Source organism: Theropithecus gelada, chromosome 10, assembly GCF_003255815.1.
Source record: "Theropithecus gelada isolate Dixy chromosome 10, Tgel_1.0, whole genome shotgun sequence".
In the NCBI taxonomy this organism is placed as follows: domain Eukaryota; kingdom Metazoa; phylum Chordata; class Mammalia; order Primates; family Cercopithecidae; genus Theropithecus; species Theropithecus gelada.
Genome location: NC_037678.1, coordinates 12,138,363 through 12,161,756, shown reverse-complemented (window position 1 = coordinate 12,161,756; position 23,394 = coordinate 12,138,363). Strand labels below are relative to the sequence as shown.

At 56.6% G+C, this 23,394-nt stretch overlaps 1 protein-coding gene across 2 annotated transcripts in view; it reads right to left on the bottom strand.

The window, feature by feature from the left end:
• The window catches only part of KCNJ4 (potassium voltage-gated channel subfamily J member 4), a 29,297-nt gene extending 6,451 nt beyond the window's left edge, over positions 1-22,846 (bottom strand). Inside the window, exon 1 of one of the 2 annotated variants that reach the window (XM_025399848.1) lies at positions 22,626-22,846. The gene's annotated coding sequence lies outside the window, so the exon portion shown is untranslated. Of the gene's footprint in view, positions 1-11,692; positions 11,755-22,625 lie in introns of those variants that run through there. The other variant, XM_025399849.1, reaches the window with a different exon arrangement.
• Positions 22,847-23,394: the final 548 nt, after the last annotated feature.

The following is a 23,394-nucleotide window of genomic DNA, read 5'->3' as shown; positions in this document are numbered from 1 at the left end:
AACAAGTTCTTCCTCTCCCTGGGGTCAGGTCCTCCTCCAATTAAGGGACTACTCATCCTCCCCAGCTTTTTTGAAGGTCACAGAGCTTGACATATAAATGATAGAACCAGAGGGATTGGTGAAGTGGGGCCTGAGGTTTCTGAAACCCCCAGTGTGGGCCACTAGCCCATGGCAAAATGAGCCTAAGAAGGATCAATGGGCCAGGCGCGGTGGTTCATGCCTGTAACCCCAGCACTTTGGGAGGCAGAGGCAGGCGGATCTCTTGAGGCCAGGAGTTCAAGACCAGCCTGAGCAACATGGCAAAACCCCATCTCTACAAAAAATACAAAAAAATTAGCTGGGCATGGTGGCACACGCCTGTAATCCCAGCTCCTCGGGAGGCTGAGGCATGAGAATTGCTTGAACCCAGCAGGCAGAGGTTGCAGTCAGCCAAGATCACACCACTGCACTCCAGCCTGGGCAACAGAGCAAGACTCCATCTCAAAAAAAAAATCAATGGTACTGCTGTCCTTTATATCCTGGGACTCTTTCAGTTGCAAACATTTTTTTAGAAAGTGATGGTCACAGGAGATGCTGACTGCTTTTAAAATGTTAATGTCTTTTCTTGGCAAAATGAAGAAGTGACAGTGCTACACCAGTTACCAGACTTTTAATTTTTAAAAATTTATTATTGGCCGGGCGCGGTGGCTCACGCCTGTAATCCCAGCACTTTGGGAGGCCAAGGTGGGCGAATCACCTGAGGTCAGGAGTTTGAGACCAGCCTGACCAACATGGAGAAACCTGTTTCTACTAAAAATACAAAACTAGCCGGGCGTGGTGGTGGGTGCCTGTAATCCCAGCTACTCGGGAGGCTGAGGCAGGAGGACCACTTGAACCTGGGAGGTGGAGGTTACAGTGAGCTGAGATTGTGTCATTGCACTCCAGCCTGGGCAACAAGAGTGAAACTCTGTCTCAAAAAATAAATAAATAAAAATAAAAATTATTACTTTTTTTTTTTTTTGAGACCGAGTCTCGCTCTGTCTCTGTCGCCCAAGCTGGAGTACAGTGGCACGATCTCGGCTCACTGCAACCTCCACCTCCCAGGTTCACGCCATTCTCCTGTCTTGCTCTCCTGAGTAGCTGGGACTACAGGTGCCCGCCACCACACCCGGCTGATTTTTTTTATTTTTAGTAGAGATGGGTTTTCACCATGTTAGCCAGGATGGTCTCGATCTCCTGACCTCGTGATCTGCCCGTCTTGGCCTCCCAAAGTGCTGAGATTACAGGTGTGAGTCACTGCGCCCGGCGATTATTACTATTTTTTATAGAGAGGGGGTCTTATTATGTTTTCTAGGCTAGTCTCAAACTCCTGGCCTCAAGCTGTCCTCCTGCCTCAGCCTCCCAAAATGCTGGGATCACAGGCATGAGCCACTGCGTCTGGCTTTCTTTTAATTTTACTGTGCTGTAAACATCCAAAATCTGCAGGTCTCTAGTCCAGACTTCATTAGCCAGCTGGGGAAACCGAGGCCAAGAACAGGGCATGGCACCGTGTCCAAGGTGGTACAGTAAGTCAACAACTGTGGAAGTTAGTTCAGTCCTCACCACTGACACCAGCCATTCTGCCCCATCCTGAGGAATTAGGGAGGGGCTGCAGACTCTGCCTCCTGGGGGTCCAGAGGAGGCAGGAAGACCACCCCAACCCTGTCAACTTTTAGGTTTTCCCGACAATTTTAGGACACGAACTTATCTGTCCTTGCCCACAACCCTCTTTGAAAAAGAAACGCTGATCAGCTTGCAGCAGCCTCGGCAGGTCCCAGCACCTGGAAGGCTTCGAGGGCAAACCTCCTCCTGAGACCCGTGCTACTGACCAGACACATGATGGCTGTTGCAGGGGCACCTCCGCCAGGCCCTGCCGGAGCCAGGCAGCAGCTCCAGCCCTGCCTGAAACTCTGCTCCTTTAGACAGCAGCAGGGAGCTCACGCCTGGGGAGCAGTGGCCAGTGCCAGTCTGCCAGGCTGTCATGCATCTCATGTCATCCCATCACCAGACTTCGAGGTGACTGTTACTGGGTGAGACAACCAGGGAGGTGATGTGACTTGCCCGAGGTCACAGAGCTTGGCCTTGGGGACCTGAGGAACCAGTCATCCTCTCTCTCCAGCCCCTCTCAGGGAATTTCTGCCAACTCCATGCCAGGCGCTGCCTCCTCTCTCTCACTGAAGCATCACTGTATCCTTTGTGTATTTAACAAGTATTTATTAATCACCTACCACAGTAACAAGAAGGGGTGTTATTTCTCCTCCCCAGCTGAAGAACTGCAGGCTACAGAGATGCCGGGGGGTTGGGGGATGATGCTGAGCTTGGGGGCCACACAGCAGCAGTGACAAAGCTGGGACTCTAACTTGAGTCTGACTGGTTCCAGGTCCTTGGCTCACCCTGGTCCCCAGCCTCTGGCTTTGGGACCCCTTCTCCTGCCATATCACCCGGCTCAACCTGGGACCCCCAGGCTCTCCCCATCCCTCCAGACCTACCCTGAGCCCCTGAGGCTCTCTGACCCTGCTGCTCTGAGCCCTCAGGCCTCACTGTTTATCTGCAGCACTTGGCCTCCGTTTGATATGAAAAAATGTACTGGTTAAACCCATATGTTTGGGGTGGCAAGACCTGGCTCTCAGTCTCAGCTCTGTCACCTCCAAGCATATCCTCTTTGAACCTCAGTTTTCTCATCTGCAAACTGGAGATGATGATACTGGTACCTTCCTCATCAGGCCACTGCCTTGTGAACATGACAACCACCACGCATTATTACGTTGCAGGTAAAGTGCAAAAACTAATGTTGATAACAGTGATGACAAAGATGCAGCTGCTGATGACCGAGAATGCTGCACCGGGAGCCGGGAACCCCTTCCACTCCTGATTCCACCACTAACATGCTCTGGTCAGAAGTTCCTTCCCTCTATCTGCGAGATGGGGGGACCATCATGGCTCCCCGGCAGGAGAGATGGGAAGGTGTACAAAACAAGGCACTCAGACAGAGCTTGGAGTCAGGTGACAGATGGGGGACGCTCCTGAGTCTCCTTAGCCCCAGCCATCCCTGAGCCCTCCTGGGCCTAGAGGGGGAGGCCGGCTCTCCAGCAAACATCCCACCAGAGGGAGCCAGCATAGGGCAGTGGAGGTCGAGGGACACAGCCCAGGACATAACTCAGCGCACCCAGGAAGGGTCCTGAAGGGTGGAGGATTTCCCTAGAAGGAATAGACAGAATTGGCTGGGCGCGGTGGCTCACACCTGTAATCCCGGCACTTTGGGAGGCCAAGGCGGGTGGATCACCTGAGGTCAGGAGTTTGAGACCAGCCTGGCCACCATGGTGAAACCCCGTGTCTACTAAAAATACAAAAATTAGCCAGGCATGGTGGCAGGTGCCTGTAATCCCAGCTACCTGGGAGGCTGAGGCAGGAAAATCACTTGAACCCAGGAGGCAGGGGCTGCAGTGAGCCGAGATCGTGCCACTGCACTCCAGTCTGGGCAACAGAGCAAGACTCTGTCTCAGAGAAAAAAAAAAAAAAAAAAGAAAGAAACAGACAGAATTAACACCACTGTTCCATTTCCCAGCCCCTGAGGAGCAGAGTCTGTCCCCACTCCAGCTGAGGCCCTCAGGTCTGATTTGACTGGCTTTCCACTCCAACGTGTGGAGCTTTGCAGGGAGGAAGAGAACTCAAGAGCCCGGGGCCACGGCTCTTTGAGCTGTACCCCTCCAAGGGTAAGGGGAGCCAAAGATAGACTGAGCCACAAGAGACACGGTGGCAGGGTCCCCACCTGCCACTGCCCTCTGCAGGCCCTGCAGTCCCCTGTCCCTGGGAGGCCTGACTCCCTCCCCTTCATGAGTCTCAGGAACCCCCCTCCTGGTGCAGTGGCTTCAGCTCTGGAGCCTCCAAACAACTTTGTGCCCAGGTGACCTTATGCGAGGCACTTAACCTCTCTACTCCCTGCATGCCCCATGTTTAGGAGAAGCTAATAATAGAGCAGACTTCCTAAGACTGTAATGAGGATAAATGGGATCATGCACACCACGTGCCCAGCCCAGAGTAAGAGATCGATAAGGTGCATTTTACTCAAGGCTGAACATTGCTCCCTCTTGATTTCCTCCCCTGAATTTCAGATGCAGCATCCCAGAGCCCGCTTGGGCCTCATCCACAGGGCCCTACCCAGTTTGTCTTCATTTACTGCACTAGGGAGCAAGTGGACAAGAACAGCAGCGCTGGATCACACAGAGCTGGGCTGGAATCAGGCTCAGTCCCACTTGGCTCTAGCAGGTCACTGGATTCTCTGAGCCTCGGTATCTCCATTGGTGAAAGGAACATCGCAGTGCCTACCTGCAGGGCCTGATGTGGATTGTCCCAAAAACGCATGCCACATGGTGGGTACTCAAGAAAGTCGTCTCCCTCCCCACATTCTTCCGGACCTGGAAATCCTGTGGCACACCTAGCCCCTCCCTCACCAGGCAACCCTCTGACATCGCAAAAATCCTGGCTGAGCATCTGAGCACTGAGCACGCATTTACTCTGTGCTTTACACTGATCGATTCCTATCATCCTCACAATGATCTCAGAGGAAATTACCATTATCCCTGTTTTAGAAGAAAAGCAAGGCACAGAGAGATTCAGCAACTTGCCCAAGGTCACACAGCTTATAAGTGGTAAAGCCAGGATGTGGGCCTGGGCAATGGCATCAAAGCACACTAACAAGGCATGCTACTGTCCTGTCTCGAAGAAATAACTGTCACACGCTTGCTTCCACCCAGTAACCATCCAGTCCTACTACGTGTCCGGTTCTGTGAAGTCAGTCCTATGGGGAAGGAGAAACTGGATCACAGGGCAAGTTGGAGCCAGGACCCAGGTTCCTGATTTCAGGTCCAGCCAAATCCTGGAGACCAAGCTTTGGGCTCCACAGGGGCTTGAAGCAGCGGGGGGTGAACCGGCTCATTCCTCCCACTCTGCACCCCGCCGGGCCCTCCCAACCACTTGGCCGGCAACAAGCAAGCAATGCCCCCGACTTGGAGCAGGCTGACAAGCAAGTTCCCCACAATGTCCAGCGGGCCTTTGTCAGGGACAAATCACAGGCCCTGGGGGCTGGAGGACCCAGAGGCCACCTGTTTCAACCCACGGGCGCGCCCTTTGCTGAATTGCTGACGCCAGGCCTCTGCCCTTGCTGGAGCTTCCCACCCTCCACAAATACCTGTGCCCATCTTCCCCACAGGGATGTGAAAGTCAGTGGATCCCTGAAGTTTCTCTTTTCCAGAACAACCTCAGCTCCCCAGCTCCCTCAGTGGCGGCCGGTGGGGCTTCAACACCCCACTGCCTCGCTGGGGCTCCCACTCAGTTACTATGGACCGCACGCTAGCTGCGGGCCAGACGCAGGCCTTGGACTCTGCCGGCTTGTGGATGAGCTGGTGAGAGACACTGTACGGCAGGCATTGGCCATTCCAGGTGGCCGGATGTGCGTGGCGTTAAGCAGTTTGAAGAAAAAGTGCAAGATGGAGTGAGACAGAGGAGGGGGCTCCGGTTTGATGGGCACCTCCAAAGGCCTCTGTGAGAAAGTGGCAGAGCCAAGACTTGGGTAGTAAGTGGGAGTCGGTCAGGAGAACTGTGTATCTTTGTGAAAGTGGGGCATAGAATACTCCAGGAGGTCGGGTGCGGTGGCTCACGCCTGTAATCCTAGCACTTTGGGAGGCTGAGGTGGGCAGATCACTTGAGGTCAGGAGTTCCAGACCAGCTTGGCCAACATGGTGAAACCCTGTCTCTACTAAAAATACAAAAATTAGGCTGGGCATGGTGGCTCACGCCTGTATTCCTAGCACTTTGGGAGGTCGAGGTGGGTGGATCATCTGAGGTCAGGAGTTTGAGACCAGCCTGGCCAACTTGGTGAAATCCTGTCTCTACTGAAAATACAAAAATTAGCTGGCCGTGGTGGCAGGAGCCTATAGTCCCAAGTACTAGGGAGGCTGAGGCAGGAGAATTGCTTGAACCTGGGATGCGGAGGTTGCAGTGAGCCGAGATCACGCCACTGCATTCCAGCCTGGGCGACAGAGCCATACTCCGTCTCAAAAAAAAAAAAAAAAGGCCGGGCGCGGTGGCTCAAGCCTGTAATCCCAGCACTTTGGGAGGTCGAGACGGGCGGATCACGAGGTCAGGAGATCGAGACCATCCTGGCTGACACGGTGAAACCCCGTCTCTACTAAAAAATACAAAAAAACTAGCCGGGCGAGGTGGCGGGCACCTGTAGTCCCAGCTACTCGGGAGGCTGAGGCAGGAGAATGGCATGAACCCGGGAGGCGGAGCTTGCAGTGAGCCAAGATCGCGCCACTGCACTCCAGCCTGGGCAGCAGAGCGAGACTCTGTCTCAAAAAAAAAAAAAAAAAATTAGCCAGGTGTGGTGGCTGTAATCCCAGTTACCTGGGAGGCTGAGGCAGGAGAATTGCTTGAACCTGGGAGGCGGAGGTCGAGATCGTGCCACTACACTCCAGCCTGCGTGACAGAGCAAGACTGTAAGAAAGAAAGGAAAGAAAGGAAAGAAGGGAAGAAAGGAAGAAAGGAAGAAGAAAGTAAGGAAGGAAGGAAGGAAGGAAGGAAGGAAGGAAGGAAGGAAGGAAGGAAGGAAGGAAGAAAGAAAGACAAAGAAAGAAAGGGGGGCCAGGTGCAGTGGCTCACGCCTGTAATCCCAGCACTTTGGAAGGCCGAGGTGGGCAGATCATGAGGTCAGGAGATCGAGACCATCCTGGCTAACATGGTGAAACCCTGTCTCTACTAAAAATACAAAAAATTAGCTGGGCGTGCTGGTGGGCGTCTGTACTCCCAGCTATTTGGGAGGCTGAGGCAGGAGAATCGCTGGAACCCAGGAGGCAGAGGCTGCAATGAGCCGAGATTGTGCCTTTACACTCCAGCCTGGCGACAGAGCAAGACGGAAAGGGGGAGGGGAGGGGAGGGGAGGGGAAGGGGAAGGGGAGGGGAGGGGAAGGGGAAGGGGAGGGGAAGGGAGGGGAGGACAGGACAGGAAAGGAAAGGAAAGGAAGTTCCAAAAGTCTGAGTTTGGTGTTGAGAAGCTGCAGGAAGGCCAAGTTGTGGCCGTGAAGTGAGCCTGGGAGTGAGTGGACCAGGATGAGGCCACAGAGGCAGGAGGTGGCAAGGGCTGCGGATGTCACCCTCAGGGCTGGCGGGCTGTCAGGCTTTGCCTGGTCTGGTTTTAAATTTCCATGTGAAATATTTACGACAAATAGGAATAAGGACTAATACAATAAAGCCTTTTGGCCAGGCATGGTGGCTCACACCCATAGTCCCAGCACTTTGGGAGGCAGAGGCAGAAGGATCACGTGAGGCCATGAATCCAAGACCATGCTGGGCAACATGGTGAAACCCCATCTCTACAAAAAACGTATGTTAGCTGAGTGTGCTAGTGCATGCCTACAGTCCCAGCTACTCAGGAGGTTGAGGTGAGAGGATTGCTTGGACCTGTGAGGTGCAATCCCAGCACTTTGGGAGGCCGAAGCGGGCAGATCATGAAGTCAGGAGATCGAGACCAGCCTGGCCAACATGGTGAAACCCCATCTCTACTAAAAATACAAAAACTAGCCAGGCACGGTGGTGGGCATCTGTAATCTCAATTACTCAGGAGGCTGAGGCAGGAGAATCACTTAAACCCAGGAGGCGGAGGTTACAGTGAGCCAAGGTCATGCCATTGCACTCGAGCCTGGGTGACAGAGTGAGACTCCGTCTCAAATAAATAAATAAAATAAAATAAAATAAAGCCTTGTGTATCTACTACCAGGCTTAAGAAATACAACATTATGGGTGGGCGCAGTGGCTCATACCTTTAATCCCAGCACTTTGGGAGGCCAAGACGGGCAGATCACAAGGTCAAGAGATTGAGACCATCCTGGCTAACATGGTGAAACCCCGTCTCTACTAAAAAATACAAAAAATTAGTCGGGCCTGGTGGTGGGTGCCTGTAGTCCCAGCTACTTGGGAGGCTAAGGCAGAAGAATGGCGTGAACCCGGGAGGCGGAGCTTGCAGTGAGCTGAGATCGTGCCACTGCACTCCAGCCTGGGCAACAGAGCGAGACTCCATCTCAAAAAAAAAAAAAAAAAGGAAATACATTTCTAGCCAGGTGTATTGGCTCATGCCTGTAATTCCAACACTTTGGGAGGCCGAGGCAGGTGGATTGCCTGAGCCCAGGAGTTTCAGATCAGCCTTGGCAACATAGTGAAACTTTTTCCCTAAAACGTAAAAAATGGGCTGGGCATGGTGGCTCACACCTGTAATCCCAGCACCTTGAGAGGCTGATGCAGGTAAATCACCTGAGGTCAGGAATTTGAGACCAGCCTGGCCAACATGGTAAAACACCGTGTCTACTGAAAATGCAAAAATTAGCCAGGCATGGTGGCGCCTGCCTGTAATCCCAGCTACTCAGGAAGCTAAGGCAGGAGAATCGCTTGAACCCAGGAGGCAGAGGTTGCAATGAGCCAAGATCTCGCCACTGCACTCCAGCCTGGGCAACAGAATGAGACTCTATCTCAAATAATAATAATAATAATAATAATAATAATAATGAATAAGAATAAAAGGTAAACATTCCCAATATAATCCCAGTGGCACCCTGGCCCTTGTCTCAGCCAGCTTTTAAAGCCTGCACTGTCCAGAGCGCAGCGCCAGTCGCTGTGATGAAGTGTATTAGGCTGGTGAGAAGACCATGATGGTAGCTTGGAGCTACCAGGATGGCGGCCATGGAGCTCAAGAGGAGATGAATTTGGGACACACGCATTCTGGGTGAAGAGTCCGCAGGGTTTGGGGGTGGAAGGGGGTTGTCGAGTGGCCAGTAGTGGTGGAAGACTGAAACGGGGCCAGGTTTTGGGAGCGACGGTTTACCGTGTGCAGTGGCTTTGAATGTCCAAATGCAGATGTCTACCCCACATCAGATCCTGAGTCTCCAGACAGAGAGCGGGCAGAGCTGGGTGCATGAGACGGTGAACGCTGGTGACAGGTTGAGTTGTGAGGGTGGGCAAGACCGCCTGGGCCAAGGGCATGGAAAAGGAGAGAGGGTCTCAGCCCTGGCCCCAGCAGCCCTACAGATGGGAGAGAAGCTGAGGAGCGGATGAGGGGGACTGGCCAGAGAGCAGGAGCAGCAGGGGAGGGGGCTCACAGTCAGGACAGGGAGCTCTCAGCAGAGTTGCCCGGTAGGCCCTGCCCAGCCTGGAGCACCTGAGGACTGAGCGTGGCAGCCACAAGTCCCTCCTCCACTTGGCTTCCCTCCCTCCCCAGCCAGAAAGGGCAAAATCTCCTCCTGGGCCGGGTAGAAGGGGAGGTGCTGGGGAGGAGCCGGGAGCTGTGCTGGGCGGGGGTCAGAGAAGTTGCAGCAGAGGTGACCTCGGCACAGCCCAGGTGTGATCATCATCTGGCCCTCATTCCTGCACTCCAGCCTGGGTGGGGCTGGGGCTGGGGGTGAGGTGGTGGTTGCTGCTCCCCCATCCCATTGCGTCATCCTCAGCTGTCAGCAAACAAGACTCCAGGAGCTGGGGCTGCTGGCTGGTGGGGGGTGTCTCCCAGCACCTTGGGGGATGGGGGCTAATGTCCCCCACTCACACACACACACAGGATTCCCCTGGGATGCTCGGCTGGACCCAGCAGGTGCCCCCTAAAGAAGTGGCGCGGGAGCAGGGAGGAGTGAGGAACAGTCAGGGCTGAGTTAGAGCCCCACTCCCTCGCTTATCCAGCGGAGGCCACTGGGTGGTATCGCCTGCTGGGCCCTCCTGGGACTCCAGCCCGAGACTCACACGTGGGGAACGAGCAGCCTTGCCTTCAGCGGCGCCGCTTGGAAGCGGCCCAAATGCCCATCCACGAATGGCACAGCACACAGACAGAAAAAGCCAGGAGGGAGCTCTGTGAGGAGCAATGTAGGTCTTCAAGATGTATTTTTAAGCAAAAAAAGGCAACAGTGATGAGCGGTGAGTATAGTAGCTACCATTTGTGTAAAAAAGGAGAGAGAAGAAATTTATAGATACACATATTTGCTTGTCTCTGCTTGTCTGTGGATGGTGACCCAGGAAGCTGGTGACATTGGAGGCTCCAGGGAGGGAAAGCAGGTGGCTGGGGACAGGGTGGGAGGAAGAACTGTCACTGTATTCCCGTTTGTGTCTTTTTGAATTTTAGAACCGTATGAATGTATTACCTGTGGGGAAATGCACATGAAGAGTTTTAAAATTAATGTGTACACATGCATATTTTCCAGAGAATGGTCATAGCATTGATAAGGTTGTCAAAAAGGACTGTGACCCCGAAAGTCTGAGAACACTTCACCTATGGGCTGTGTGGCTTTGGGAAAATTTCTTAACCTCCCTGAGTCACATCCGTAAAATGGGAAGGAATAACACCCAGCGTACAGGCATGCTGCCAAGGCGAACAGTGTGGGCAGGGGTTTGTAAACTGTGAAGTGCAGAAGACTTTCTTTTTTTATTTTTTGGGGCAGGGTCTCGCTTTGTCACCCAGGCTGGAGTGCAGTGGCACTATCACGGCTCACTGTAGCCTTGACTTCCCAGGTTGAAGCGATCCTCCCGAATACACACATACTTCAGGTATGTGTCGTCGTGCCTGGCTAATTTTTTAATTTTTTGTAGAGACAGGCCCTCCCTGTTACCCAGGCTCATCTTGAACTCCTGGGCTCAAGTGATCCTCCTGCCTCGGCCTCTCACAGTGTTAGGATTACAGGCGTGAGCCACCGTGCCCGGCCTGCAGCCCTTCTTGAAGGGGATGACTTACTCTCCACTCTTCCTCACCTCCTAGTCTCCCCTCAGCCCCCTCCAGGGCTCCTCTGCGCCCCCTTCCCTCTCAGCAGCTCTGATGGAGGCTCTGGACTGACCCTCGTCTTTCTCCTTGAGTCCTCCAGGCCTGAGGGTCCCTCTCCAGGTCGCCCCTTGCTCTCCTGCCTCTGGCCTCTCCATGCCCCTACACCATGCCGTGCCCAGCTCAGCCAGCCCACCTCCCTTCCCTTCTCCCCAGTCCTCCCTGTGATCTCATCCAGTCCTGTGGCTTAAAATACCACCCGGCCTGCGCCTCCCCCCCAGGCAGCCACAAGCCCACTTGGCTCCCGCTCCCTGTGTCTGCTGGACAGTAAAGAGGCATCGCGAACCCGGTACTGCCAAGCCCAAGCCATGCCCCCGTCCTCCCCTCTCCTGCCTTCCCCATCTCAGTCTGTGACTCCTCCCAGGAGGTTGCTCAGGCCTGACGTCTGGGCGTCATTCTCCAGCCTTCCCTAAGCCCAACCGCAATAACAGTGGGATAATAACTAACACGCACTTAGTGTTCACTGAGGGCCAAGCACTCACTGGTCCACACCTGCAAGGCAGGTGCTATTATCATCATCCCACAGCGGACTCGGGAGCTTGCCCAAAGCAGGTGAACCTCGGGGCCCCGGATGCATCCCCTCACCCAGTCATCCATCCCAAAGAACCACATCACTATTGCAGACAACAGCCTCTGCCTGCCGCCTCCTCCCACAGCCTCCACCCACCTCCCGCAGTCCATCTCCACATCACTCCCTGATCAGAGCTCTTGGTCTCCCCAGGGCACTCGGGATGAATGCCTGGCCTCGGGGGAGGTCCTGCCCTCTCTGACCTCACCCCCTCCACTCCCCATCCACCGGAAGAGACCTTCCTTCCCATCCCTTTAACGCACCAAGTTTGTTCATATCGATGGGCCTTTGCACTGGCTGTTTGTTCTTTCTGGTTGAAATTCTCTTCTCCAAGACTCCACCACTCGGGCCTTCCTGCCATTCAGATCTTGACTCAAAGGCTGCCTGTCCCAAGAGGCCCCGAGGCCCACCCTCCCCATCCAGCTCTCAGATCTTCCTGGCAGCCCTCAGCAGCCAAAGGAGTTTCATTTGCAACCTCATTAAGGGCAGGAACCTTGCCTCCCTACTTCACCCCAACTCCCAGAGCCTGGCACAGAGTAGCTGCTTCATAAACATCTAACGACTGACAAGATAACCCAGCCCGTCACAATTCCCGGGAAAGGTCTAACTGGGCCATGTGACAGATCGTGACCAAGGAGAAGCTATTTTTGGCACAGTAGTCAGGGAGAACTTCCCAGTGGAGGTGGCCTCTGAGCAGTGACCAGAAGACCCTCTGTGTCACTGTACAAGAGCATAGTGGCCATGAACAGAGGGGAGAGAGGACAAGATGTCAGAGGGCTCAAGTCTCTGCCTCACCCTCCACGGAGCATGGCCTTCTCTTCCCAGGTGTCCCCCAGGTGTCAGGGGCTCGGGGGAGGATGTCCTGGCTTCACCCAAGGATGGGTGGCAGGGACATGTGTACAGGACCTAGTGGGAGAAGGCACAGCAGACAGAGGCCTCAGAAGGACCAGAGACAGCAGGAGGAAGAGTCAGCCCCTGCCCATGACCCAATGCTGGGCCACAGCCCCAAGGGACTGTCACTAACAGAATCCCTGCCATCGGAGCTTGCAGTGAGCTGAGATCCGGCCACTGCACTCCAGCCTACGCGACAGAGCGCGACTCCGTCTCAAAAAAAAAAAAAAAAAAAAAAACAGAATGCCTGCCATGGGGGGGCCACGGGCTGCGTGCACCTCTTTACTTCTGACCACCTCCCCACTGGCTCCTCAGGCCAGAGAATCTCCAGCTCCAGCCAACCCCCATCCATCCATTCATTCATCACCCTAAACGTCCCCTGAGCTGGCATAGGATCTGCCTTCCTGCCAGGTGCCAGATGTGTCTCAACACAGCAGAGTGCCTTGCCTCGGAGGGCGCTCTGTAAATAATTGAGTGAACATTTATTGAGCACCTACTGTATGCTGAAGGGAAGCAGGTAAGTCACAAACCTGCTTTGCTGAGCTCCATGCAACCATGTGTGCATGCATGGGTGTGTGTGCGTGAAAAGGCCTAGAGAGAAGGTCCCAGGAAGATGGGGGCAAGCAGGAGAGCACAAGGACAGAGCAGGGCTGGGCCTGGGCTGAGCGGAAAGCAGGGAATTTGGCCCGGCCTGGGATCTAGGCCCTGGGGAAAGGTGGTGACTCTGGAGGAGCGTGGGGCCCTGGACCTGGGTGGTCCACTGAGCAAGGGACAGGCTACTTCTGAGGGCAGGACAGCAGCATCCTGGAAGTCGTGGCACTTACATCTTTAGGAACCAAACATCCAGGGAAACAGGAACCTGTGCGTCAGAGCTCTATGGGGCACCTCCTGGATTTCTACACAGGACAGTAGCTTTCAAGCTTTTTGACCAAAATCCGAAGTAAAAGCAAACATCCTGTTTGTTACTTTAACGTACTTTATATTTATTTTTTAGATATAGAGTCTTGCTCCAATGCCCAGGCTGGAGTGCAGTGATGCGATCACAGCTCAATTGCAACCTTCTGGGCTCTTGCCATCCTCCCGCCTCGGCCTCCCAACGTGCTGGGATTACAGGCGTGAGCCACTGCACCCGGTTATATATTTAAAGCTGAAGTAAGAGCGTCACAAAATAGTATTTACCCTCACTACATGCATAGTATTTTGAAATTTTCTTTTTAATTTCATTTTCAGAAAACAAGTAGTGCAACTCACTAAATCAATTTCCCAGCCCACTAATGGGGCAGGACCTGTGTGCAATTTTTAAAGCACTGGCCTGAGTGGGGGTTAGGAGCTGTGAAACGGGATCCAGCGTGTGTCTTGAAGCTGTGACTGGACGTGCTTGGACCCCGGGCTTTGTGACGCACAACCATGGGGGCAATTGTTGGATGTAACGGGCAAATACTGGGAAAAGTCTGTTAGACCCCCCAGCTCACAGGACTGCCACTCTGCAACCCAAATAGCAGGGATTCTTTAGGTTCTGGGTCCAATTTATTCCCCTGGTCTTGTATTAGAGCCCCGCCTGCCCCCCTAACAGAGGCCATTGAGCAGTTGCTTACACATCTCCCAGGACAGGGCGCTCACCCTCTTCTCAGGCAGCCTACTTGACTGTGAGGAGTGGGCTCTGCCCGGCTGCTGATGTAGCTGCCAAGCGGAGCCCCTCCTGTGGCTGGCTGGTCGTTCTCCTCTGTCCTCTAGCCTGTTGTCTCAGAGACCCAGGACAGCTCTGGCAAGCAGTTCTCTTTCTGCCCCACCCAGTTCTCTCTGCTGCCCAGCCACTACCCGGTATCTCTTGGGGGCAGCCTTGGAGCCCAGCCAGAGAGAGGCCCTTTCCAAGGTCAAGTGGGCTCAGGCTCTGCAGCCTCATGACGGGGCTGGCACTCAGCCAGCCCTGCCCCACCCAAGCAGTTCTGGAGGCCTGGGGGAGGGAGGGCCGGGGGAGGCTTGGCTGTTCAGAGAAGTGATACCCCACAGCAGTGGCTGGTGATGGGGGTCTGGAAATCAGGCCCATCAGTGCCCTTGAGTGGCTGGGCCACAAAGTAGTTCATATCAACAAGCTGTGATACATTCATTCACTCACAGGCTCACAGGATCTTCCCAGTCACCCTCAGAAACAGACACAAAGGGCCAGGCGCGGTGGCTCATATCTACAATCCCAGCGCTTTGGGAGGCTGAGGTGGATGGATCACACGAGGTCAGGAGTTCAAGACCAGCCTGGCCCACATGGTAAAACCCTGTCTCTACTAAAAATGCAAAAATTAGCCCGGCATGGTGGTGCGCACTTGTAGTCCCAGCTACTCGGGAGGCTGAGGCAAAGGAATCACTTGAACCAGGAGGCGGAGGTTGCAGTAAGCTGAGATTGCGCCACTGCACTCTAGCTTGGGCAACAGAGCGAGACTCCATCTCAAAAAAAAACAAAGGAAAGAAACAGAGGCAAAAGTCCACCCTTACGGGGCAGGGGATGAAGGCTCAGAGGTGAAAAAGCTGCCCCAGATTCCACAGCTGCTCAGGGGTGGAGCTGAACAGGAACCCAGATCTTCTGTGTCCCAGTCATGGGCCTTACCTGGGACAACTGAGGCTGGAGGAGCCTTGGGGTAGGGGAGGGGGAGGCGGGCCACTCCTCCTGTCTTGCTGAGAGCAGGCTGGGTCTCTCTGCCCCAGAGGCAGGGCGAAGGACAGAGGGAGGCAGGGATCAATCAGCAGAGCCTTCCAGACGGGAGTGGGCTTCCCCGGAGACGGGGAGCTCCCCGTGAGGAACAGTGAGGAGGGACTTGAGGCCCATTTGTCAGGATAACTGCAGAAGGGTATCCATGGGCACGAGGTTTGAAGGATGCCCAAAGCCCCTCTGCCTGCTCCATTTCACCCCCAGCCAGGGCCCCTCCAGCCTGTGCCCACCACCTCCCCTGTATGGCCCCAAGGAGCCCCTAATTGCCGACGCCATCCCATCTGTCTCCCAGGCTGAATGGTACCTTCACACTCACAGGGCAGAGGGTCCTGGGCTTCTCAGGCCTATGTGGAGAGGGGAGGCTCCTGGGGGAGTCTAGGGTAGGGGCTGGAAGAGGAGCTGCAGCGGGGTGGGGAAAGCTTCACTGAAGTGTCCCAGGGGCTAACTCTGCCACCAGCTTGAAGATGGGCACGCCCTTCACCTAGGCCTGAATCTCCCCATCAGTAAAATGGGGTCAGCTCCCCACAGCACACGCACCCCTGACCCCATGGCCTAGCTAAAGAACCCTCCTGGCCGGGTGCAGTGGCACACCCCTGTAATTCCAGCACTTTGGGAGGCTGAGGCAGGCAGATCACAAGGTCAGGAGTTCAAGACCAGCCTGACCAACACGGTGAAACCTCGTCTCTACTAAAAATACAAAAATTAGCCGGGCGTGGTGGCAGACGCCTGTAGTCCCAGTTACTCAGGAGGCTGAGGCGGAAGAATCACTTGAATCTGGGAGGCGGAGGTTGCAGTGAGCCGAGATTGCACCACTGCACTCCAGCCTGAGAGACACAGTGAGACTCCATCACAAACAAACAAACAAAAAACAAAAAAACCCCTCCCATCCCTGCAGCCTAGGTCGCTGGCGCATGAGCTTCTCCCAGGACAGGCGAAACAGGAAAAGGCTGAACACGCCCCCCTATCCCCATGGGTGGCCCCTGATACACAGAGGGGCAAAGAGAGGCCCCCAGATGAACAGTGGCCTAGACGAGGTCATGCGGAGCCAGTGAGGGCTGAGCTGGGATTCGATCCCAGGCCCCTGACTCAGGCCACCCTTCCTACTGCTGTGACCAGGGACTGCTGCCCTTCCCCTCGCTCCCATCTGGGGATTTTCTTGGGAGAGGGCGCTTAAAGAGGCCCAGACCCTGCTCCCCTCCCCCAAACCCCATAGCTCTGGGGAGTGTCAGAGAGAGGAGGGGCCGGCAGCCCTGGGGGCCATCAGGACACAGAAGAGTCAGGAGCAGCTCCGGGTTGACAGGCTCTGCCACCATTGCTGTGTGACCCTGGGCAAACCCCGGTGGTCTCTGGACTCGGTTTCTCCATCTCCCAGGAGAGGTAATGGAGATAAGGCCAATGCAGGGGCAGACAGGAACTGCTGGGTGGAGCTTGGTGGGGGCTTCTCCATCCCAGTCCCAGGGAGCTCCTCCGCCCAACTGCACCTCCCATGCCCCATCTCCCCTCTGCCCTGCTGGGGGCCTCCCACTGGGCCCGCACAGGCCTAGACCAAAGCTCCCAGCTGATAGGTCACCATGACAACGCTGCCTTCTCCCTTCACAGCTCCTGCTGGGGTCGGGAACACCAAGGACCCCCGTCCCTGGTAGCCCCTAAAGACCTCTTGACCTGCCAATGTCTCTCTGGAGCACCTCACCCTCCCCTGCCTGCCGAAGCCAGACGTCCCAGCTGTTGGCAGCAGGGCTGGTCAGGGACCGGCCAGCAGCCACAGGGAGGAGTGGGTGAGCTGCTGCAGGGAGGGAAAGGGGAGGCCCAGGCTGGCAGACATGTACCCGCCTCCCTTCAGGTGGCCAATGAGGGTCCTGGAGGGGCTGGTGCACAGTAGGACAAAGCATACGTGGCTGTTTCTACCCAGGGGCCTGGAACCAATCCTTGCTTCTCTCTGAGCCTCAGTATTCTCATCTGAGAAGTGGGGGTGATGGTTCTCCCAGGGTGGTGAAGAATTAAGTGAAATCATGAATATGAAGCCCAGTGCAGAGCCTGGCACTCAGCCTCCCTCCTGCAGCAATACCCCGAGAACACTGCTCTCACCCCAGCCACCAAGCACCGGCACCAGCCATCTGAGCAGCCCTCATGCCTGCGCATGCGCGTGTGCCTGTGTCTGTGTCTGTGCCTGAGCATGCACGCGCAGGCTGAGAGGGGGCTGTGAGCAGGTGGGGCAAGGGGTGCAGAGGGAGGGGCAGGGGCCACACCCTAGCACTCCTCCCCACCAGTTTCCCAGCTTGTGTGGTCTTAGAATCAGGTAAAACCCATCCATTCAAATCCAGCCTGTTTCCAGCCAGCCACTTCCCCTTGCTGAGCCTCAGTTTCCCCTTCTGTAAATGAGAACCCTCTATGTCCAAAGTCTTCCAGGTTCATGACGGGGACCCCGTGTTGGGCTGTGGGGCCAGGACTGGTCAAGACCTTTGGGAGTGGGGGGCCAAGACCAGAGCAAGCCGGAGCGTGAGCCCACCCCTGCTCCCCATGCTGCACCCCACCCACCACCCCGTGAGCGCCCGTGTGCGCGCCTGCAGGAGCGCGCGTGTGTGACTCAAGGTCTATTCATAGCCGAGCTCCACCAGCTGCAGCGTCACAAGCAGAGGGGCCTCAGCCCATATTATTATTTCAATTACCATCTGAATTAAAAGTTTGAGCAGCGATCAGCCCACGTAGCAAGGGGAAGAGGGAACAGGAGAAAAATAAAGATGAAAAGGAGAAGGGCTGTGCCTGGCGATCCCCCACACCCCAAGGAGGGCTGAGTCCGCAGAGGAGGCTTAAAGGTTACGCCAACCCCCAGGATTCCCGCCTGCCCTTGCCCAGGACCCAGAGTCCTCTCATCATTGGGAGAAGCGCTTTTCAACAGCAGCCCAAGCACAGCTACTCTGTGGAAATAGATCGTTCAGCCCAGGTTCACATGGATGGGGGACATTACTCGGAGAGGGTGAAGGACTGACCTAAGGTCACACAGAGAGGCACCCAAGGAAGCTGTCTCCAAGACCCTCCCCTGCCAGCCAGGTCCCACTGACCTCACCAGGCTCTGTAACACGTGTGCCATTTCCCTTCTGCTCCCCTTTCCCTGCGCCCTGAGCTGATAACTTTCCTCCTGCAGCCAGCCCTCTCTCAGCCCTCTGCATCCCCGACCTCACACCTCATGCCACCACCGTCAGCCCAAAGGCCCCTCCTCACTCACTGGCACAGGGGACAGAGCCCTGGGCCAGGAGACAGGCAGCCTGGCCCTAATCTAACTCTCTGGGCACCTTGAGGCAGGTCATTCCTTGTCTCTGAGCCTCAGTCTTCCCATCTATGAAATGAGTTCTCCCCTACGATGCATGGTGGTATCTGTCTTCAGAATGGAGCCCCCAGAGGAGCCAGAGGATCCCTGAGGGGGTGTCACGCTGTGGGGGCGACTAGACCATCTCCTGCCAAGCCCCAGCCCAGGGGAGGAACGTTTTCCACTCTTTCCCCAGGGAAGCCCCAGAGACAGCCCCCGAGAATCAAACTAGTCTGAACTCACACCCAGGCTCCTCTGCTTTCTTGCTGTGTGACCTTGGACAATCACATAGATTCTCTGAGCGGTGGCTCTCCTATCTGCAACATGGGGACATCAAATCAACATTGCCATGGAGAATTAAATGGGAATTTGCAAAAGCTCCTAGCCCAGTGCCTGGCGAGCAAATGTGTTTCCTCACTGGGAAGCAGGGAAGTGATGAGCACTGCTTCCCAGCTCCTCTTTGGGAAATACCAAAGGCTCCTAGGATTTTGGAAGTGGGGATGTTATTCGGCCTCACCTGTAAGGCGAGAATCACCTGGCAGGTGCTCATCTGGCTCTGCTTGAATACCTCTGGGATTGAGGAGCTCACTATCTGACAAAACATCCACAGCTGCTTCCCATCTTTCTCCACCTCCAGCTCTGGGAATTTTCTAGAATGGAGCATAAGCTTCCAGCTTAACCCCAAATCCAACCTGTCCTTGCCTGGGACTGCCTGAAACTGGCTTTAAAATGAGACTGAAAGGAGTTCTTCAAAGAGACCAATAGAGGGAGGGGATTAGTGCCCAAGGACAGTGGGGGTGAGGGGATCTGGAGAGAAGGAAGGGAGAAAGGAGGCAGCCGAAGTCAGAGCTGGGCCCTCGAAGCTCCTGGGTCCTGTCTGGGCTTGCCACAGTGTTACACAGGGACATCTGTCCGTCTGCTTCCAGGTGGGGCTGGGAGCCAGGAGCCCTGGATTCAGGCCCTGGCCCTGCTTCCTCCACCCCCAAACCATCACTGTGACCCTGGTGGGTCCACTTCCCCCTCAGGCCTCAGTTTCCACTTTTGTAAAACGATGGCCCTAGCTCTGCTTCCTCCACCCTCAAACCATCATTGTGACCCTGGTGGGTCCACTTTCCCCTCAGGCCTCAGTTTCCACTTTTGTAAAACAAAGGCATCAGACCAGCGATTTAAGCTCCAAACCTTCTGTCTGAATCCAGGCACCCTCCCACTCTACCATGTCCACCCCCTGGCCAGCATGCTAGATCCACGGGCCCCTGAGTGTCTGTTTCAGGGTCAGAGGCTCTATCTCTATCCCTGTCTCCTGCTTTCATAGCTGTTGCCTTTGAGGATTCTGTCATCCCCATTTTACAGGTGGGGAGATGGAGGCATGAGGTGGTGAAGCCAATTGCTCAAGGTCACAGAGGGTGATCTGAAATCCAGGGTTCCCTACTCTGGGCCCAGGAGAGCTGCAGAACTTAAGGGCAACTTCTTTCAGGAGAATCACCACGATATTAAATGACTGGCCGTTCTCTATACTTATGTGGACTCTGCATGGGGCAAAGGGCTGCCCAAGGTCACACAGCAAGGCACTGACAGACCAGGGTCCTGAACCAACCCCCCCTGCCCCCAGGCTCCACCCAGACAGGGGGCTGGCAACATGACCTGACTTTCTGCCCTGGTCCTGGGATCTCCCTAAGACTGGAGCCCACGTCCTGCCTCTAGCCCCTGCTTGGCTACCCCCAGAAGCCCCCCAGCATCTAGGACTGACGTGGGAAGAGGGAGCAGGAAGACAGGAAAGAAAGTTGAGGGCTGGCCACTTGCCCCTGGCCCTCTGGCCCTCCCCTCCTGCTCTCCTCGTGCAGGGGGAGCGGCGGCGGTGGTGATGTAATGCACTCGGCTTTCGTCCCGGTGCCAATCTCAGAAGAGAGACGACAGATTGCGTGAGCCAAATTTGGCATCCTAGGGGGAGAGGCATGAAAAGTGGAGATGTGGAGGAGCAGAGAGGAGCCTGGGGTGGTGCAGGAGGAGCCCCCTGCCCTACAGCCCCGAGGTGCCTCCCCTCCCTCCTCTCAGGGTCCCCATCTCTTCCCCAGCTCGCCTGGCCCTGGGGCCTCCCCTCCTCACTCTGAGGGACCAGCCTGGCTGCTCCCGGGACCCCTTGAGCCCGGCGCTGCCAGGCCTACCCGCCACCCCCACCCCACACTGCTCCAGCTCTGTTTCCCACCGCCGCTAGTTTCCTGGTTACCATGTTGCTGGTTGTCATGTCGCTTACATGTCCTCGTGACTCAGTGGTCCCCGCAGAGGGGCCCCCTCCTCCTCACACCCCCCTTAGCACTCACCCCCGCCTCCCCCAGATCCACATTAAGAAGCAGCCCGCCCTATAAGCCTACACTGTTCCTCCTCCCCTTCCTTCTTATCCTAAGCTAAGACATCTTCTCACAGCATCTCCCAGAGCTACTTCATTCTCTCTTTCGCAAATGTCTACGAACCTACTATGCTCCAGGCTGGCGCACGCGGCTTTCACAGACCTGACACAGTCTGGAAAGTGCTCAACACCCTGATGAAGTCAGTATCATCATCCCTATTCTCCAGTTGAAGAAACTGAGGTTCAGAGAGGTCAAGCCACCCACCCAAGGTCACCCAGCAGAAACTCAACCAGCTCTGCCTGGTCACAGCCACTCCAGAGGATTTTCTGAGAGAAGAGCTTTCTTTTCAAGGGTAACCCAAAGGGCCATGAGGAATAGTACCCCAGATTCCCACTCTAATCCTGGACACTCCTCCTTGGTCAGTTCTCTATTTCCACCATATTCCCACTGCCCCACGTCCACCTCCACCCACTAGCTGTTCATCTGTCTTTTAAGGTAAAGTGAGTCTTTACTCCCATCTCCCCAGCGCTTTCCCCAGTCTGTGAACAGCCCTCTTCTCATTGAGCCCAGGGCCCGCCTTGGAGGTCACTGGGGCAGGGAGTGATGTCCCCATGCCACAGACATGGAAGCTGACAGTTGGGAGGAGAGTGACCAGCCCAGAGGGCTGCTCTCCCAGCCAGCTGAGCCAATTTCTGGGAGCCTGAATGGAGGACATATGAGACCCACTGCCCAGTGTGGAAAACCCCAGAAAGAGTCCCTCCTCCCAATGAGAATGGAGTGGAATGTTCTAGGCTCAGCCCTTCCAACTCCAGCTGGGATATGGGTCAGCTCAGTGGCCAACAGTCTCTGTTCCTACCATGCTGCACCCATCTCTTACCCTAGCTGCCCTGTTCCACCTTTTGCTCCCCTCATCACAGGCCAAGCCAGAGCCACAGCAATGCTCTTGGGCCCCTAAAGTCCTGCTAACTGCCCCCAAAAGGCCTGAAGCCATGGAGGTCATGGGACTCGATGTGGGGGAGAACGAACACACACACACACACACACACACACACACACACACACACACAGCTCCAGCCCTTCTCTGGGCCTCCCTCCCTGAGTTCCCCACTTCCCCCAAACCTGCTGCTGAACATTCTACTGCTCTTGAGGCCCTGCTCTGTCAGCTGGCAAGGCTGCCCTGCCTCTAATACCCTCCGCTCCACCCCACCCAGCTTGCCACCTCTCAACTCCCTGCATCCTCTCCATCCTGAAGCGGGGACACTGGGGGCAGAAGTGTGGGTAGGGGGCAGGGAGGCTGACACTGGTGGGGGTATATTTGGTCGGTTGCAGGGGAAGTTCTCCCTGCGGGAGGCTCATTGAGACCTCTCTTGCCTTGGGGTGCTCCCTACACTCGGAGGAAAAAGCAGCCTCTGCCTCCCTCCCCAGCCGCAGTTTCTATCACTATGAATGTGCAGTGCCTCCTCTACCGATCCCTGCCCCTGCGCCCTGGGGTCGTGTGGCGCAAAGCAGGCGCTCAAAACATGAGAAGTGGGATTTCGTTCTTCAGATCACAGGGCCATTTGCAGCGAGGCTGCAGCTGGGGAGGCGGAAAGGCGCCATCCCCCACCTTGCCACAAGTCACCTGCCTTGAAGCTCCCCGGCATGACAACTGGGGTGGGTGGAGGCAGGGAAAGGTCATGGCCGGGGCAGGAGGTCAAGACCCCTTCCACCCACCTCTCTCCCCCTTTCCAGTACACAACCCAGACCGCGACGCTCCCAGACGGACAGAGCCCGCCCGTTCCCGGGGAGTCACGGGACCGCGCGCGCGGCGCCGGGCAGCCGGGACCCAGCTCGGGATCAGGTGCGCAGCGGGAGGGGCCGGAGCGGCGGGCCCGGGACACACAGACACGCACGCGGCGGGACAGACTGACGGACAGACTGACGGACAGCGCCCGGGGTGGGCGAGCGCGGCTTACCGCTGGGCGGAGGGTCCGACGAGAGTCCGGGAGACGGCGAGCGGGCGCTACATCCCACGGCGGGATCCGGCGGGCGGCGTCCCGGGCGCGGAGAGGGGAGTCCCGGTGCCTCCTGCCTCCGAACTCGGCCGGCCGGCCCGCGCCCCCCTCCCCGGCTGCCGCTCGGTCTGCGCGTGGGTCTTGGGGTCTCCGCGCGTCCCGGCCGTCCCGCGCCGCTCCCCGCGGGCCGCCCAACTTTCAGCGCTGCCCCGCGCCGCGCCCTAGGCGCCGCCTCGGCGTCAGCATCGTCGGGCTCGGCCGGGCTCAGAGCGCGGGGGTCCGGGGGCCCGGGGCGCCCCACCGCCCGCGCCCCCCACCCCCGCCGCAGGCGCCCTCCCCGCCGCCGCCCCCCGCTGCGCGCCGCTCCCTCGCTGTTACCCGCTCCTGGTCGCGCGCTCTGGCCCCGGCCCTGCGCTCCGCTCCCGGCCCCGCTGCGCTCGGCCCCGGCCCCGCGACCCCTCGGCCTCCCGGCCTGGGGTCGCCCTCCCCGCCCCCGCCGGCCGGGCTCTGCCGCCACCTCCCCGACCGCTCTTGCGTCTCTCTCCCGCCGCCGGGGTCTCCGCCGCCCTCGCGTCCCCGTCCCTCTCCCGGCCTCCTTGCCTCCTGCGGCCCCGCTCGCCCTCTGCCCGCGGGGTCTCCGTCTCCGTCGCGGTCGCCCCCTGGCCTCCTCCCGCCTCCCTCTGCCCGCGCTGCCTCTCTCCCCTGCGCGTCTCTGTCCGTCTCCCTCGCG